The sequence below is a fragment of the Rhipicephalus microplus genome, chromosome 9 (assembly GCF_043290135.1).
Source record: "Rhipicephalus microplus isolate Deutch F79 chromosome 9, USDA_Rmic, whole genome shotgun sequence".
In the NCBI taxonomy this organism is placed as follows: Eukaryota; Metazoa; Arthropoda; class Arachnida; order Ixodida; family Ixodidae; genus Rhipicephalus; species Rhipicephalus microplus.
In genome coordinates, this window is record NC_134708.1 from 20,887,212 (window position 1) to 20,906,446 (window position 19,235).

The following is a 19,235-nucleotide window of genomic DNA, read 5'->3' on the forward strand; positions in this document are numbered from 1 at the left end:
GCGACGTCATTGGCATACAACGCATCATGTGTACCGGGAACATCAGCCAGTTGAGCTGGCAGGTGCATCATGGCCAGATTGAATAATAAAGGAGACAGCTCCGCACCTTGTGGTGTACCTCTAGTTCCTAAGGGGAAAGGGCCGTGTTCCTTCTCCTGTATGCGAATGTAGGATTGTCTGTCGGTTAAGAACTGCTCAATGTATTCGAATGCTCTCAAGCCAAAGCCAGTTTGTGGAAGGTTGTATTAAAATTACCTCATTGGTTACATTGTCAAACGCCCCCTTCAAGTCCGAGGCGAGTACAACCTTGTCGTTGTGAGGGCATTCAACAGGGTCTTGGATATCCCGATTAAGTTGAAGGAGAATGTCTAGCACGTATGTGTATGGGTGAAACCCGTGCATCTTATCTGCGAAAATACGTTGATTTTCCATGAAATCAGACAAACGATCCCGCACCATCGCCTCCATCAGTTTGCCCGTACATGATGTGAGGGAAATGGGGCGAAGGTTGTCTGTGTTCACGGCCTTTCCAGCTTTTATTATAAATGCGACTAGGGCAGTCTTCCACTGCATGGGGAGTGGAACTTCTCCTGACGAAACTGAGTTGAAGTAATCTAATAGTGATTCATAAGCCGGGTCAGGAAGGTTAGTTAACATTTTCACAGTAATATTGTCCCGACCCGGAGTGATGCCACATTTCATTTTAGTCATTGGCTTTTCTAAGTTCGAAAAGCTTGAATGGGCGATCAAGTTCCACGTCCTCCGCACCCGCGTAGGAGTACGCCGATCCACGCGGCTCCTGTGTGAAGAAAACATCATCATCATCATCATTATCATCACCACCGCCACCACCACCACCACCACCACCATCATCATCATTATCATCATCATCATCATCATCATAAGCCTGACAACGTCCACTGCAGGACAAAGGCCTCTCCCATGTTCCGCCAGTTAACTCGGTGCTGTGCTTGCTGCTGCCAATTTATACCCACAAACTTCATCTCATCCACCCACCTAGCCTTCTGTCTCCCCCTAACCCGCTTGCCTTCTCTGGGAATCCAGTTAGTTACCCTTAATGACCAGCGGTTATCCTGTCTACGAGCTATATGCCCGGCCCATGTCCATTTCCTCTTCTTGATTTCAACTATTATATCCTTAATACCGTTTGTTCCCTAATCCACTCTGCTCCCTTCTTGTTTTTTAAGCTTGCAACTACCATTTTTCTTTCCATCGCTCGCTGCGTCGTTCTCAATTGAAGCTGAACCCTCTTTGTAAGTCTCCAGGTTTCTGCTCCGTAGCTAAGTACCGGCAAAATACAGCTGTTATATACTTTCCTGTTGAGAGATAGTGGCAATCTACCTGTCATAATTTGAGAGTCCTTGCCAAATGTGCTCCACCCCATTCTTATTCTCCTAGTTACTTCAATCTCGTGGTTCGGCTCCGCGGTTATTACGTGCCCTAAGTAGACATAGTCTTTTACAACTTGAAGTGCACTATTACCTATCTCGAAGCGCTGCTCTCTTCCGAGGTCGTTGTATATTACTTTAGTTTTTGCAGGTTAATTTTAAGACCCAACTTTCTGCTCTCCTTGTGTAACTCCGTAATCATGAGTTGCAATTCGTCCCCTGAGTTACTCAGCAATCCAATGTCATCAGCGAAGCGCAGGTTACTAAGGTACTCTCCATTAACCCTTATGCCTAACTGTTCCCATTCTAGGCCTCTGAAAACCTCCCGCAAGCAAGCGGTAAGTAGCAGTGGGGAGATTGTATCCCCCTGCCTTACACCCTTTTTGATTGATATTGTCATGGTTATTAGCCGTAAGCACAAAAGGAAGAAGAAGCCAACATCACGTGTGGCAGTCTCTGGCGTTTTCGAGGAAGACGACGTTGCGCGTCAGCTCTTGCGCTTTTGTTTTTGTGTGCCAATAGAGCCTTGCTGTTAACGTCGAAAGGAAGCCTTGTGTCCTGTTCTTTGCACGTTGCGACACTGGTGGAGGTGCTGGGCTCCTACGACTGATGCTCGGGACTCCTCCGCGGTCCGGCACTTCAAGTCCGACACCGGAACCCATTCCTTCAGTGGATACCCCTGTCCACCGCTACAGTCGCCGACAGCGAGGCCTTAGTCCTGAGGCGATTCCCCTGGAACTTTCCCAGCATAGCACTCCGCCTGGAGAAATGGCAACTGCAGGTGCTTCCCAGCTGACTTTTGAGCAGCCTCAGATTCCGGAAACATTCCATGGTGAGGCGTATGAAGACGTTGAGGACTCGTTAGCCGAGTATGAGCGAGTCGCTAAGGCAAACCGCTGGACCACCGAGCTAAAGCTTTCACGCGCTTACTTTGCTTTAGCAGACAGCGCTCGTACGTGGTATGAGAACCACGAAGCAAAGCTGTCTTCATGGGATGAATTTTGCCGCCAGATTCTCAGCACCTTCACAAACAACGACCGCCGTGACTTTGCTCAGCAACTCATCGAGTCTCGGGTCCAGAAACCGAATGAGAGTGTCGCCATGTTTGCGGAGGACATGATGCGCCTATTTGGACGGGATGACCCTGATATGCCTGAAGCCAAGAAACTCCACTATCTGATGCGAGGCGTCAAAGAACAGCTGTTTGCCGGCCTTCTCCGCAATCTACCGACGACCGTTGCGGAATTCATCAAAAAGGCTACAGCTATCGAGCGCACACTGCAGCAACGGTGTCGCTATTACGACCAACCAAACGGTGCCTCAATCAGCGTCTCTGTTCTGACGGCCGGCAGTGACGGTTCTCTTCGTGAGCTTATTCGCGAGGTTGTTCCTGAGGAGATCCGCAACTTCCTTGTGACTCCGCAAGAACGGGCGATGGCTTCAGTTGGAGAAGTTGTGCGGCAGGAAATCAGGCAAGCATTTTCCCAGCCCGAATCACTACCAGCCCAGCGATATATTAACTATGCGGCAGCCACCCGTCGTCCGCGGCCAGTGCCGCACAACTCGTCTGCACTGGTTCATTCTTATAACACGCCGGCGCCACCAGTCTACAACCCACCGCCGTCGCCACCAACGACGACGACTCCGCAATATAACGCACCTACTGAAACTCCGTTCTACCCGCCGTTCTACCCTCCACCGACACCTGTAACTTGGTCGCCGAGGGTACCTACCAGTCGACCATTCGTTCTGAAGACGGATCTGTGGCGCACCGTCGACCACCGTCCTCTGTGTTTCAATTGCGGAGAAGCTGGACATGTCTACCGCATCTGCCCATATTGTGAAGAAAGATACCCGACTTATGGGCCGACTTTTTCACGACCTCGTTTCGGCACCCGACGTGACAGTGCGCACCCGCAAGGACAGCCATCCGCTCTGTATCATCGACCCCGCTTTCCGTCACCTCCGCCGAGCTCTTCGCCCAACCGTCGTAGTTATGCCGACGTTGTCCGGGGCAGGTCCCCAAGCCCTCATCAAGGAACATAACAGCAGCGACCTTTGGAGGGAAGGTTGCCACTCGTCGAGATGCTGCAATACCTCCAGTACCAGTACGATACGACGATACGACGAAACATGCAACGCCACCGACCCCACAGGAAATCGTAAGCGCCGACATAACTGTTTACATAGACGGACGCCCCGTGACAGCGCTAGTAGCACTGGCGCAGATTTCTCTATCATGAGCAGAAAGCTTGCTGATTGGCTTAAAAAAGTTAAAACGTCATGGACGAGGCCTAACATAAGAACCGCGGGGGGCCAACTGATGACGCCAACTGTAAAGTGCACTGCCAGAATTAGTATTGGTGATTCAGCTTTCGTTGCCACGTTCTTGATTTTGTCCGAGTGCTGCAAAGACCTGATCTTCGGGATGGACTTCCTTTGTGAATACGGCGCCGTCATAGACACTCCAGACAGGTCAGTTACATTTTTGATGGTCCCAGATCAAGTTCCAGATATCAGATGTAACGACCAGCGGCGTAAACATCTGCGCGTCTTCGAAGATCACGTGACCCTTCCACCCCGTTCAAGTGCTCTCGTAGCTGTAACATGCGACCACCCAGGCAACTTCGACCACATCGCTGAACAAATTCCAACATTGCTATTCAGCCATGGCTTATCTGTTGCAAGAGCCGTCGTAAGCCTCAATTGCGGACACACGCACGTTCTGGTTACGAACTTCAGTACTGAGCGACGACATCTTGCAAAAGGTATGGCAGTCGCGTACGTCGAGGAGCTCATTGAGGTTGCAAGCTGCTTGACTGTGGAGGAAGCCGATGTCACCGGGTCAGCCCCTCTATCCGTCTACGTTGGCCCAAGTTTACTGCCCCTGCAGAAGCAAAGCCTTCTGTAGCTTAATAATGAATTTCAGGACTGTTTTTCTTCAACGTCCAGAGTTCGCCAAACGCCATTGACGAAACATCGCATAATTACGGATGAAACGGCCAGACCCATACGGCGGAACCCATACCGAGTAGCTCCGCGGGAACGAGAGGCCATAGAAAGTCAGGTGCGAAAGATGCAAGTCGGACTCTCTCCCGTACAGAGGAGAATTACTTTACCACTGAAAAAGAGTGTCTTGCGGTGGTGTGGGCGGTCATGAAGTTTCGTCCATATTTATACGGCCGCCCGTTTAAAGTCACCAGTGCTCACCACTCGCTTTGCTGGTTGACGAACATGAAGGACCCGTCAGGGCGATTGGCGCGCTGGAGCCTCAAGCTTCAAGAATTCGATATGGCTATAGTTTATGAATCCGAAAGCGACATACAGACGCCGATTGTCTTTCTCGCGCCCATTAGAATACGTAAATGCTGAAGATGATGACTATGCGGTGCTTGTCCGTGTAGTCAACCCGTCTACAATCGCACAGCAGCAACGCGACGATCCCGAGTTGCAACCCCTCATTGACTTCTTAGAGGGACGCACATCTGCTATACCAAAGCTCTTCGCAAGAGGGATAGAATCGTTTTGTTTGCGCAACGAGGTCCTTTATAAGGTGAACTTTTATCCTTGCGGCAACACTTACTTACTTGTCGTCCCAACACCACTCAGGACAGAAGTACTAGAGGCGTGCCATGACGAACCGACATCCGGTCATTTAGGCCACACACGAACGCTATGCCGAGTGAGACAGAAGTATTACTGGCCGAAACTGACGGCAGCCGTTCAACAGCACGTTCGGACTTGTCTTGAGTGCCAACGTAGGAAAGTGCAAGCCGTCAAACCAGCAGGGCTCCTCCATCCAATTGATGTGCCGGAAACTCCATTCGCTCAAATCGGAAGGGATCTTCTAGGACCATTTCCAACTGCAGCTGCTGGTCGCAAATTGATAATTGTAGCCACAGACTACCTTACTCGCTACGCCGAAACCAAGGCTTTGGAGCGGGGCACAGCAAGTGAAGCAGCACAGTTTTTCATTGAGAATATAGTCCTGAGGCATGGCACTCCATCTGTAGTAATAACTGACAGAGGAAAAGCGTTCACAGCCGAGCTGTTACGCACAGTTTTAAGTCTAAGTGGGACATCTCACCGGCGGACACCGGCATACCATCCACAAACAGATGGTCTGACGGAACGGCTGAACAAAACACTTGCGGATATGCTTTGCATGTACGTCGATGTGGAACATAAAATCTGGGATGAGATACTGCCTTACGTCACTTTCGCTTACAATACGGCACAGCAAGAGACAACACGCATGACACCATTCCGCCTTTTCTATAGCCGTGACGTCACAACCATGCTCGACGCTATGTTGCCGCATGAATGTGATGGCGTTAACACAAGTGCAGACTACATAACTCAGCTTGCTGAAGAAGCTCGCCAACTTGCCCGCGTACGTATTCGTCACCACCAGGACTATGATACAAGGTGCTATAATCTTCGTCACCGACCTGTATCCTATGAACCAGGACAGAAAGTTTGGATCTGGACCCCAGTTCGCCATGGTGGCCTCTCGGAGAAGCTCTTGAGATGGTACTTTGGGCCGTATAAAGTCCTCCGTCGTCTCAGTGATGTTAACTATGAGGTGATTCTCGACAGTCCACATTGTTCAAGACGTCAAAAACATGCACTAGAAGTTGTGCACGTGGTTCGGATGAAACCTTATTTGTCCGAATGAACCCATGGGCTGCCAATGACTACAAAATTTTCCGCCATGATGACGAAGCATCGGGACGATGCCTTCTGGAGAGGGAGGCTAATGTCACGGTTATTAGCCGTAAGCACAAAAGGAGGAAGAAGCCAGCATCACGTGTGGCGGTCTGTGGCGTTTTCGAGGAAGACGACGTTGCGCGTCTGCTCTTGCGCTTTTGTTTTTGTGTGCCAATAGAGCCTTGCTTTAAGGTCGAAAGGAAGCCTTGTGTTTTGTTCCTTGCACGTTGCGACAATATTCTGTTGCTTTCTTTATGAAGCGCTATGGTAGCAGTTGATCCCCTGTATAAACCAGGATGTTTATATATACTTCATTGACGCCCTGATTCCGCAGTGTCTGCATGACTGCTGATATTTCGACTGAGTCAAACGCCTTCTCGTTATCTATGAAGGCTATGTATAGTGGTTGGCTATATTCTGAGCATTTCTCTATTACCTGATTGATAGTATGAATGTGGTTGATTGTTGAGTAGCCTGTTCGAAATTCTGCTTGTTCCTTTGGTTGACTGAATTTTAATGTTTTTTACTGTGTTAACAATTATTTTTGTAAATAGCTTGTATACTACGGAGAGCAAGCTGATCAGCCTGTAATTCTTCAAGTCCTTGTCATCTCCTTTCTTATGTATTAAGACGTTGTTAGCATTCTTCCAAGACTCTGGTACTCTTGCTGTCAGGAGGCACCTCGTAAACCGGATAACTAGTTTTTCTAACACAATCTGTCCTCCATCTTTCAGCATATCTGATGTTACCTGGTCCTCACCAGCAGCTTTACCTCTTTGCATGCTCTCCAAGGTTTTTCTGACTTCTATCATTACTGGTGGGGTGTCATCTGGGTTACTGCTAGTTCTTATAGTATTAAGGTCGTGGTGTTCCAGCTACAGTACAGGTCTCTGTAAAACTCCTCCGCTATTTTTACTATCATATCCATATTGGTAGTTATTTTGCCTCTTTTGTCCCTTAGTGCGTACATCCGATTTCTGCCTATCCCAAGTTTCCTCTTCACTGCCTTGACGCTTCCTCCGTTTTTGGGAGCGTGTTCAATTCTCTCCATGTTATACTTTCTTACATCGGATACCTTACGCTTAATAATCAACTTCGAAAGCTCTGCCAGCTCTATTTTGTCTGTTGTACTCGAGAGTTTCATGTTTTGTCGCCTTTTAATGAGGTTCTTCGTCTCCTGGGACAGCTTTCCAGTGTCCTTCCTAGGTACCGCACCTCCAACTTCCACTGCGTACTTTGTAATGATACTTGTCAGTTTATCATTCATTGCGTCAACGCTAAGGCTGGTTTTCTCGATAAGAGCCGAGTACCTGTTCTGAAGTGAGACTCTGAATTACTCTACTTTCCCTTTCAGTGCTAGCTCATTGATTGGCTTCTTGCGTATCAGTTTCTGTCGTTCCTTTTTCAAGTCTAGGCAAATTCCAGACTGCACCATTTTATGGTCACTGCATCGTACCTTGCCAAGCACTTCCACATCCTGCACTATGCCTGTGCGCACTCGTTATAAAGTCTATTTCGTTCCTATTTTCGCGATTAGGGCTCCTCCATGTCTCCTTACGGTTTCCTCGTTTTCGGTAGAAGGTATTTGAAAATCCGTAAATTATTGCGTTCTGCGAAGTCAACTAGTAGCACTTCTTTGGAATTTCTAGTACCGATGCCATAATCTCCCAATGCCTGGTCTCCAGCCTGCTTCTTCTTTTCTACCTTCGCATTAAAGTCTCCCATCAGTATAGTATACTTTGTTTTTACCTTACTCATTGCAGATTTCACGTCTTCATAGAAACTTTCAACTGAAGCGTCATCATGGCTGGATGTAGGCGTGAAGCCTGTACCACCTTCATCTTGTATCAGTTATTGAGTTTAATTACGATACCTACCACTCTTCCACTAATGCTATAATATTTCTCTATGCTGTCAGCTATATTTCTGGGAATAAGGAACCCCACTCCCAGTTCTCTTCTGTTAGCCGAGCCCTGATAGTGAAGGCCGTGCCCATTCTGTAGCACCGTATATGCCTCATCTGTCCTCCTAACCTCACTGAGCCCTATTATATTCCATTTAACACCCTCTAGCTCCTCAATTAGTACAGCTAGACTTGCCTCACTAGATAAGGTTCTAGCATTAAACGTTGCCACGTTCAGGTTCCTGTGGCTGCCGGTCCGAATCTAGAGATTCTTAGCACCCTCTGCTGCGTTGGAGATCTGACCGCCGCCGTAGTCAGTTGCTTCGCAGCTGCTGGGGACTGAGGGCCGTGAGTTAATTGACGTATGCATGTGGGAGGTATACTGGCTAAATACTGCACCAGGGTGGCCAATCTCTCTCTGGGGAGGGAGTGCGTTACTGGTGGTGGTAACCGGTGAGGCCGCACTCCAGGCATCTTAATGCAGTTCCATCACCTCGCGGATTTTTTTAATCTGGTTGGGAACTGCGCCGCATCGAGATTCGAACCACGGACCTCTTGCATGCGAGGCGGATGCTCTAACCACTACGCCATCGCCGAGAAAATATATCGGTTCCTTAATTTATGCGCCAGCTGGGTTGCATTACCTTGAAAGCTATGGATTGTCCTTTGTAAGTGTTTCTGAGTTTCGGTGTGGGTCTGTGTTGGGTCTATGAGCGTGCGAAGTATTTTTGCCGGACATCTGGCGCACTGCCGTGTTGCATCTATTCACCCAGTTGGCGTCTGCGAGTGGGGCCGCATACTCGGCCGCCTTCTGGGTGAGCTCGGATATTCGACCTTTGAGTTTTCGGTTATGCTTTTGTCGGCGCCATCAGCGGACAAGGCAATGCCGGGCTTCCCAGAGGTGAAGGAGGTGGTTATCCACGTCCGAGACCGCCTCTGAAAGCTGAATTTCGGTTTCAATGGAGCGAAGGTTACTAACTGATTCGTGGGACCGCGTGTCGTAGCCTCGCTCGAGTATCGATCTCACTATGTTATCATTTTGCCTAAATTTCGAACAGCCTGGGAGTCGGGCCTGAGATATGGGATGTGCCAATGGTTTGGTCCGGACTATTGTATTCAAAATGCAGTGGTTGCTACCGAGGGTTTCCTCCGTGTTGACCCACTCTGCTTACTGAATGTTGCGGGTAAATGTCAAATCTGGACACGTATCTCGTGTCACAAAGTTGCCTATCAGAGTTGGGTGGACCGGGTCGGTGTGAAAAGTAAGGCCCAGCTATCCCTATAGCCACCATAGCCCAGCGTTGACGCAAGTTCCGCCAGCTTGCGCCCACGCTTCTCTTCACGGTAGTGCCACTTAACTAGACTGGGGGCATTTAAGTCACCCCCAATAAGGAGGGGGTCTCTACCGCAACTCTTAACGAGCGGATAAAGAGGTCCGAGGATGAAACATTCGGCAGTTCCGGAGCGCAGTATACGCTAAGGATATGTAACGGTGGATCTGATTTACAGATGGGAAGGAGGGTCGCCATTACATAAAAGTATTTCAGTTGGAGGTCAAGTTCGACCATGGTGGCAGTGTAGTTTTGTGGACGCAAGGACAAGACGAGGGGTCCTGTTGGAACATTGTATAACTTTACATGGTGGTGCCATTTTCTGGCTCCTGAATGGCCCCCACAGTGGGCGTTTGAGTAAAGGCTGAAATGTACATCCGGAGGTTTGCCCACTTAGCACGAGACTGGAGTTCCCGACCGTTCCACTGAGTTACGAGAGTGGTGGGAAGCCAATTTGGACCTGGGGGTTCGCCTACACGAAGGGTGTCCTGCTATTATCAGTATTTTGAATTACATTTGCGGAGATCATAGCTCCGTAGCCAGCTCCTTGGGCCTGTAATTCTGTCCCAGAGAGGGAGCCGCTATTCTCATCGTCGTTGAGAATAATTTCGCGACGGGAAAATCTGCTTGGGTGGCGAAACAAATCTTTGACGCTACCCTTGCGCGCAGTGCGGGCAAGCATGTTAGGAAGGGTCTTCGCTAGTTGAGCGTTAACCTGAGCATTTAACTGATTAGAAATTTGAGATATGATTTGTGCAGCCAATGTGTTCATCATGGTGGTAAATTTGGTATCGATGCGGGTTTCAAGGGCGGCAAAAGAAGATTCTAGAGTCGCCGGTGGCACTACCGCTCTCTCCATTGATTCCGCGTGTGATGTAGGTTGGGGAGGGGGAGGGAATTGCTGGGCTTCAATTTTGGCTGGAGCATCTCGTTTTGTGCTCGGAGAGGTGCCACTAGATTGTGGAGCTCAGCGTCATCCGTTGAACGGAAATGGGATGATGGAGGAGAGGGGATGGAGGGGGCAGCCCTACTCGCACCGCTCACCTGTTTGCCATTTCTGACGATGCTCGCCCAGACGTCAAGCGTGCCTCGCTTCCTGGGTTGCTGCTTCTGCTGCTGCTGCTGCTGCTGCTGCTGCTGCTGCTGCTGCTGCTGCTGCTGCTGCTGCTGTGAGTGGCTCTGGCTCCCTCGGCCGCCGTGTGTGTGTGTGGGGGGGGGGTGGAGGTATTCCCCGCTTCTGGGGGTCACTACTTTGTGGTGCTGAGGTAGCGTTGTGATCACTGTGTTCTGGTGAGTCATCCCCCGTGCCAGGGCTGTGTGTTGGCGGACGTGACAGTCATGGACTTGCCGTCCTTTGAGCTGGCCAACTTGGTGGCAGTGTGGTATTTCGCCACACAGTCCTTTGAGTTCGTGGCGTGGCCACCACCACAAACTGCACATTTCGCGTTGCACTCTTGAGGGGCCCGCACCTCTCGACAAATGACGCGTGTTGTCCACACAGGCCACAAATATCTTGTTTTGGACTGGGGCATGTGTCCGCCCTGTGTCCCACGGTGCCACCCGCGCCGCAGGCCCGGATGATCTGGAGGTACGGCCGGACATTGATGATCTCAGAGTTGTAGAGGACAGTGTGTGGCTTGACGTTCCCGGCGAAGATGAGTCGGGCCTTGTTAGACGTCCCAAACTTGCGAATGTCGTGGATAGTTCATTGAATGCTACTCGTCAGGGTTTCATCTGTCTCATGATTAGCTATGGAGACGACGCCAGAACTGGCATTCTCGCCATGTTGTTTGAGATGGCCATGAAGGGCCACATCCCCTTGCGCCATTTTGATGAAGAAGTCCCCAAGAAGGTGGTTGGCCACGTGAGCATTCTGCGTACTTGCGACAAGAAGGTTCTGCTCAGGGGACAGCACAAAGCTAAATTCTGCAGCCAATTGTGCGCCAAGGTAAGTGCGCAAGAACAGGCCGAGTTTACCAGGTTGGAAAGTGGCTCCGAGCGCCTAAGCAGTCCGGGTCTTTAGGACAAATACAATGTCGTCCGGGTCAAATTTCCGAAGAGGCTTCGGCTTTCACGTTGGCTTGGCATGCCCTTTTTCCTTGCGCGAGGTATGAGCTGGCAGTTTGGATGGCTGCTTTCCTGAAGCGGCCTGGGTGGTGGCCATGATCATTCTGGCCTTTCGTGGCTGGGAGTGTCTCTCCACAAGACGTAAGATATTTTCATTGTGGATGGGCTCCGTTGGTGCGAAATCTTGGTTCCCGACCTGCGAAATGGTCGACTATGCCATTTCCTCGGGGTCGTAGCCACGTTACAAGCGTCTGTTTTTGGCATGAACGTCCACTTCCTCGCTGCCAGACGCTGGCTGAGTCATGAAACTCAGCGTAGGTGCTGTGAGGCGAGATGGTGAAGTCGCTCCAACTTGTTGATGTTGCTACGTGCCAGTGCATGGAGATGAAGAAGACAAAGGAGATAGACTGGCGTGAGCTAATTTCTGTGCTGGCGCTGCTCGATTAACCGACTTTAAGGACATCTGTGACTACTTCTCGGTGTCGGTCTCCTTCTCGTAACATATTTGGTGGAGGTGCGGGGTAACAATATATCGGCCCACCTTGACAAATTAGATGTCTCCGTGGTCCAGGTGTCTTTGTGGGTCCAAAGGCCACACAATTTCAGGGCTTCGGTAGAAAGGTTCGTGGCTTCAATCAAAAATCGTCAGAGCCGATGTTCCTCGCGTCCGTTCGCTACGCGCACTCGCAGCGTTCCCCACACGAATCTTGGAAGACGTGCGTTCACTCATTGATCACGTTAGCCCTTATACTAGGCTTAATGTGCCTGTTCTTTTAACGCACCTGCGATAGTCAGTATGCGTCATTTTCCTTGGATGGGCACATCCATTGGATGGTTCCTTTCTATTGGATGGACGCACCGGGAACAGCTCCCCTCAGATGCTCGGGGGCAAAGGCATGAATAAAGATTTCGCGCTACTACGGAGACTAGTAGCCGATGTAGCGTAGCTCAGACCTCTTATCAGAAAAAAAATCACAGCATATTCACGGAGTGCGTAATGATGAGTGGGGCGAAGCATCCGTCTGCCTGGCCGCGCTTCCGTCCGCCCGTCCGTCCATCCGTTCATGCATCTGTCCGTCTCTGCATCCGTTCGTCCATTCGTATGTCCATGCATCCGTCCGCCCAAGCGCACGTCCGTGCGTTCTTCCGTGCGTCCATGCGTTCGTTCATGCGTCCGTCCGTGCATCTGTCTGTCCGCCCGTCCTTGCGTCGATCCATCTGTCCGTCCATCTAGTGAACGCTCCAAGTACCGCAATCTCGCACCTTTCCAGGATATATTCATCATATAGAAGTACCGCCATCTAGCGGACATTCCAGAGACTAAACGAGAGGTAGCACGGTCGGACTAGAGTAGCGGCACGCTCGCACTCGCTTACGGCCTGCGCTTCGTGCCTAGTTCCCACATTTCACCTTCGCTAGTTCATGGCACAGCGGCCCAACCCTTACTAAACTTTGCTAAAACCAAGGAGGTTACACCCAGCGAGTTTAACGTGGCAACCTTTTCTGGTCAGATAGTGCTCAGAATGCGTCTTTCTGTTGCTAGTTTTTTTTAGTAAGCATCAAATTCGAGGCAAATTTTATTGGAGAATAAGTCACCGATACTCGTCTCTTTAGCTTAGTTAATCAGAAACAACTATCTTTTTTATTTATAATTAACGTGTGCGGGTCTCCTCCTCAATTCAAAAGAGCGCGTGCATGCCGCTCCTCTAGTGTGGCCGTGGAGGTGGCTGCCTACTACTACTACTACTACTACTACTACTACTACTACTACTACTATTGCTACTACTGCTACTACTACTACTGCTACTACTACTACTGCTACCACTACTACTGCTACTACTGCTACTACTGCTACTACTACTACTACTACTGCCACTACTACTACTACTACTACTGCCACTACTACTACTACTTCGACTACTGGTACTATGTCTTTTATTTCTACTACTACTACTACAACTGCTTCTACTACTACGACTGCTACAACGACTACTACTGCTGCTACTAGTGCTACTACTGCTACTACTACTACTACTACTGCCACTACTACTACTGCTACTACTACTTCTACTGCTACTACTGCTCCTACTACTGCTGCTGCTGCTGCTACTACTACTACTGCTGCTACTACTACGACTACAACTACTGCTACTACTGCTGCTGGTACTACTACTGCTGGTACTACTGCTACTACTACTGCTACTACCACTACTGCAACTACTACTACTACTTCTACTGCTATAACTGCTACTACTACTACTACTACTACTACTGCTACTACTGCTGCTGCTGCTACTACTGCTACTACTATTACGACTGCTATTACTACTGCTACTACTGCTGCTGCTACTACTGCTACTACTACTACTACTGTTACTACTGCTGCTACTACTGCTACTACTACCTTACTACTACCACTACTGCTACTACTACTACTGCTTCTGCTACTGCTGCTACTACTATAACTGCTACGACTACTACTACTACTGGCACTACGACTACTACTGCTGCTACTACTACTACGACTACTGCTACTACGACTACTGCTACTACTGCTACTGTTACTACTGCTACTACTACTACTACTACTACTTCTGCTACTACTACTACTGCTACTAGTATTTCTACCGATACTACTGCTGCTACTACTACTATTACTACTACTGCTACTACTACTGCTACTACTGCTACTACTACTACTACTACTACTACGACTACTGTACTACTACTACTACTACTGCTACGACTACTACTGATGCTATGACTACTTGTCTCCTACTACTACTACTGCTACTACTACTACTACTGCTGCTACTACTGCTACTACTACTACTCCGTACATCGCGGACGCACGACGCATAGCCTAAGGATCTTCGCCCCTAAAATACCACCACTTTGTTACACGCTCTAGCTTCCGCATCGACGCGGGGCAGGTACTGTGATCAGTTTATAGACCAGCTTTCTACATTAAGAAATATCGTGAGGGATGCATCAGAAACCACACCAGGCAGGCATTAGACACTAACTGAATTGATTGATTGATAGATTGACCGACCTACTGACTGATTTATTGATTGGATTGACTGACAGATTGAATGAATGCATGATTGATTGATTGGGATGACTTTATTGAGGTCTTGCGGGAGACGCCGTTGCCAGTAGCGGGCGAATGCCAGGAATCTCACTGATTATGAAAGAGATCAGATTCTCATAGCAAACGCTTTGAACAGGCACGAGAGTTAGACTTAATAATAAAGACATCAACCTCTCGCGGGTAACCGAACAAATCTTTGTAACATGGGCTGGCAATGCCCCCGGGAGTCTTCTTCTCTTGCATAGACGCACGTGTGACCTGCAAATAAGTAACAGGTATGCGAAAAAGAAGTATCTTCACAAAGAACCAAGCTATAGATACGCAGCTACAAAAGCAAACAAAACATTCTGGTGACCAATGAGCAAACCTATATCAGTTTTAGGTAAAACGGGAGGGGGGGGGGGGAAATGTGACATTTGAAATACGAAAAGGAAAGATGGTGCCATTTCATTATTGTGATAATAATACGTCTTTGTACGTTTCACTATAGCCAATGGCAGGCTCGTTTAGAATAATGTACATCTTATAGCCCATAAATGTTTTTAGATTAAACAGAAATTGGCCGAGGCATGTGTGAATGCTAGTTATAATGATAGAAGTGTATGTTTTACTTGGTTTTGCGAATATTGATTGAGCTGACATTACTCACGTGTCTGCACTCAACGTTTCAGTGAAGTACATCATCCTGTTGTTGTTGTTGTTATTGTTGTTGTGGTTGTTGTTGTTGTTGTTGTACGCATGGTCCATTGATTTCAATATAAGGGAACCGCCACTCCATCAAGCTGCTCATGGCTGTAGCTTTTTGTTTGCTCCTTTCTTACATTTAAATATACGTGCTCTAATGTATTGAACAATCTGGATCAATGAAGCAGTACCTACAGTTCTCGACTGTTGACCCGCAGGTCACGGTGTTCTATCTCGGCCGCAGTTGTCGCGTTTCGAATGAGGCAAAATGGCAGAGGCTCGTGTACTGTGTGATGTCAGGACACGTCAAGTAACGCTTGATGGTTTAACTTTCTGCGCCCTCCACTACGGATGTCTCATATTCATATCATGGTTTTGGGACATAAAACTCCACACAGTGTTGTTTATGTATTGAAGTGACCTAAATTGAAAAAGAAAGGAAGTGCAACTGGAGAAAGCTGAACTGTACAGACCTAACCGGCAGGGGCAACCATACAAGAATAGGTGGCTTGGCCGTGGTAGGTGGGGAAGCGCCAACATTGACGTCGAGCAGGGCTGGTTGGGCCCAGGCTTGTCCACGCAGGTTCTGTAGCTGTAGCCTCTGCTTTGTGCCACGCAGCACTGACTCCGAAGGCAGTGGTAGCTTCCTCGACAAGGGTGTTCCCCTATCTGTCGAAGGACGCGCTGGTATTAATACCTGAAAGCAATGCTTGAGGAGGCATTGGCCGCTTACGCAAGGTACAGTTTGAGAGACGTATGTGCAGAGAACAGACACAAAGGTGAGAGGCCTCCTTCCTTCATCGCGAAATCTTGTCAAACTTGCTTCCATAATTCAGTGGAACGCCAGAGGTCTACAGTCAAGAATGCCTGAGTTTAGACAGTTCATTTTCGAGAATAAGTTTCCTTCACCGTCATTTGTGAACCGTATTTAAAAAAAACCTTGACTGTCGGGCAATGAATCGTTCGTTTCTTCAGCGTGCATTAAGCGAAGTCAAGTTGCTGTGTACATCCGTAAAGAACTCACTTATGTTCCCCAAAGAGTAGAGTCTCACGACGGAAACCACTACGTGTGTCTATATGCTAAAAAGAAGTAGTTGTCGTTTACGCTCATAGGCGCATATATAGCGCCGTCACGTGTACTGGATCAACAGATAATAAATGATATATCTTCAACGACTCCAGCACCTTGTATATTGATGGGTGACTTCAACGCCCATCATCTACATTGGGGAAGCATCAGGACAAATAAAAAAGGCTCGAACCTAGTTGATCTCGCATCAAAGCACGGGCTTCAGGTGCTGAACCACGGCAGCCCTACTTATCTCCGAGGAGTAACTTATAGCAGTTGCCTGGACTTAAAATTAGTGTCGCATAGCATTGTCACGAAAGTCCAATGGTTCACACATATTGAAACCCACGGTAGCGACCATATCTCCACGTACGTGACAGGCAGAGGTCTGGACGATTCTCCTTCCCTAGACACTCAAGACTTATTGACTGGAAAGAGTATCGGATATCAGTGGAGAGCAAGTGCATGCACGAACCACCGGAATTTGTTGAAGAAGTGATTTTTTGCGCGATGGAGACTTCCACGAAGATATGTTCGAAAGAATCGAGAGGCACCACACTCGACCAAGAGTTGGAACAACTTCGAGCGTTCCGCCGACGTGCCGAAAGACGATACAGACGCACGAAATCTATGACCTCAGAGAATCCAGACGCATTCAGTAGAAAATTCAGCGTCAAATGCACAAACTCCAGTAACAACGATGGAAGAGTTTTTGTATCTTGCTAGACCCTCGAAAGCCTTTGTCTCCCGTATGGAGGACTCTTCGAGGTATTCACTCGCATCCGCAACAGCTTCGTCCCTTCGCCGCTCTGGCGCTACATAAACGTCGCTCACAGCTTGATGTATCCAGTGAATTTGTACAAAGATTGCCGATGACATCTCTATACCGATCGATATATTGCCACAGGGCATTCATTCCAGTCGTACGAGATCAGCAAATGAAGGTTGCATTCACTATGGAAGAACTTCATGCAGCATTGAACATCTGTGTACATCCGATGAGCAGACGCTCATCGTCCCCAGGTCCTGATGGAGTGAGCTATACTACCCTACGTCACCTAGGCCCGAAGGCACAGCGCTGTCTCCTGGACATTTTAATAAGTCTTGGCATGATAGAATGGTGCCTGATGAGTGGAAGTGCAGCTGCCTGGTGCCTTTGTTGAAGCCCGGAAAGTCTCCATTGGAATTGGCATCATACCGGCCTATAGCACTAGCAAGCTGCGTCGGCAAGGTCATGGAGAGGATGCTGCTTACACGCATGAAATGGTACCTGGAACTTTATAACAACTATCCTGATGCTATGGCTGGCTCTCGACGAGGTGGGTCCTCAGTTGATAGCGTCATTGTCTTAGTGACCGCGGTTCAGCAACAGAAAGCCATAAGAAGCTGCTGTCGGTAGCTCTGTTTTTAGACGTCAAAGCGGCCTATGACAACGTGACCCATGTGGCTGTTCTCAGTAGTCTTGAAGCACTTGAACTTGGAGGTCATGTCTCTCGATGGGTAAGAAGCTACCTCACAAAGAGATCTATGTTCGTTCTAACTGAAGATGGGCCTACGAATAAGCATTTCACAAGTCATGGGGTGCCACAAGGCGGCTATTTTGAGTCCGACTCTTTTCAACCTGGTTCTGGAGGGGGCTCACAGAAATGCTGCCACAGACGGCTTATATATATCTCTACGCTTATGATATCTGCATTTGGGCTTCCGGCGTGACACGGCCTCAAGTGCGCGCAAGGATAGAGAAAGTGCCAACAATGACATCGGCATACCTTTGCCAGCAAGGTTTGACTATCGCCTCAGAAAAATGCGCAGCGATGGCGTTTACACGCAAACCGATGTCTTTCTGCCCATTATGCATCGATGGCAGATCAATCGCTTACTAGAGCAGTCACAGATTCTTAGGTGTCATCGTATATCGTGACCTAACCTGGAGCCCGCATGTCGCATACCTGAAGAAAAAGCTCATTGGCATTGAGAATGTATTCAAGCTCGTCACCGGAATATCATGGGGCCCATCCGTGCACTCCACGTTGCAGCTTTATACAGCCCTCTTTCTCGGAATTGTCTGGTACAGCCTTCCTGTCCTGTCCAACACGTGCAAGACTAAGATCCGTGAACTATACAGAGCGTACAAGCCCAAGCACTTCCGACATGTCTTGGTCTTCCAAGACGCTCATCGACAGTGGCAACTATTGTTATCACACAAGAACAGCCGGTGACAATGAATATTATTGTCGAGACGCTGAGAGCGCACAGTCGGCAGGCATTTATCACGGCTACCGTTACATCATTTAGCGTGTTTGACTGCGCGGATGCCCCATTCTTCGTTCTGCGGTAATGTGACAAAACATCTTGACATATTACCGCCTGGCTTCAAACTTGCGGTGCATTCATCAGCAGCGTTATGGAGTCTCCGTCAACCTGACGTGCGCTTGTCAGTTCCCGGAATCGTTAAGAAGGCGCGCATGTCACCGTGAGCTCTGAAGCAATTGACTTTGCGCCTGTTGGACCAAAGATACTTCGACCGCATACATGTTTACACCGATGGCTCCACTAATTTCAACACCTTTACAGGAGCAGTGGTTGTTCTATCTGATAATGCGTTGCTTCAATACAAGTTTTCTCACACCACGACGTCGACAGCAGCAGAGCTCGCAGCGCTTCAATGTGCAGTAAAGTACATTCTTCGGGAGCAACCCCAACCAATGGGCCATCTTTTGCGACCCGAGGTCAGCCTTACAGACACTACTGTTTATAATGCAGCATGCGTTGCATGAACAATCATAAGGCACGGCTACCACGAAGCGCTCAGGGAAGGTTACGATATTGTGTTTCAGTAGCTACCAGTCATTGCGGAATCGTCGGCAATGACCGCGCGGATGAAGCTGCTCGATCGGCTCATGACCAAGACCTGCGAATGCACATACCACTCTTGAGAACGGACGCTGCAAGGAGACTACAATCACTT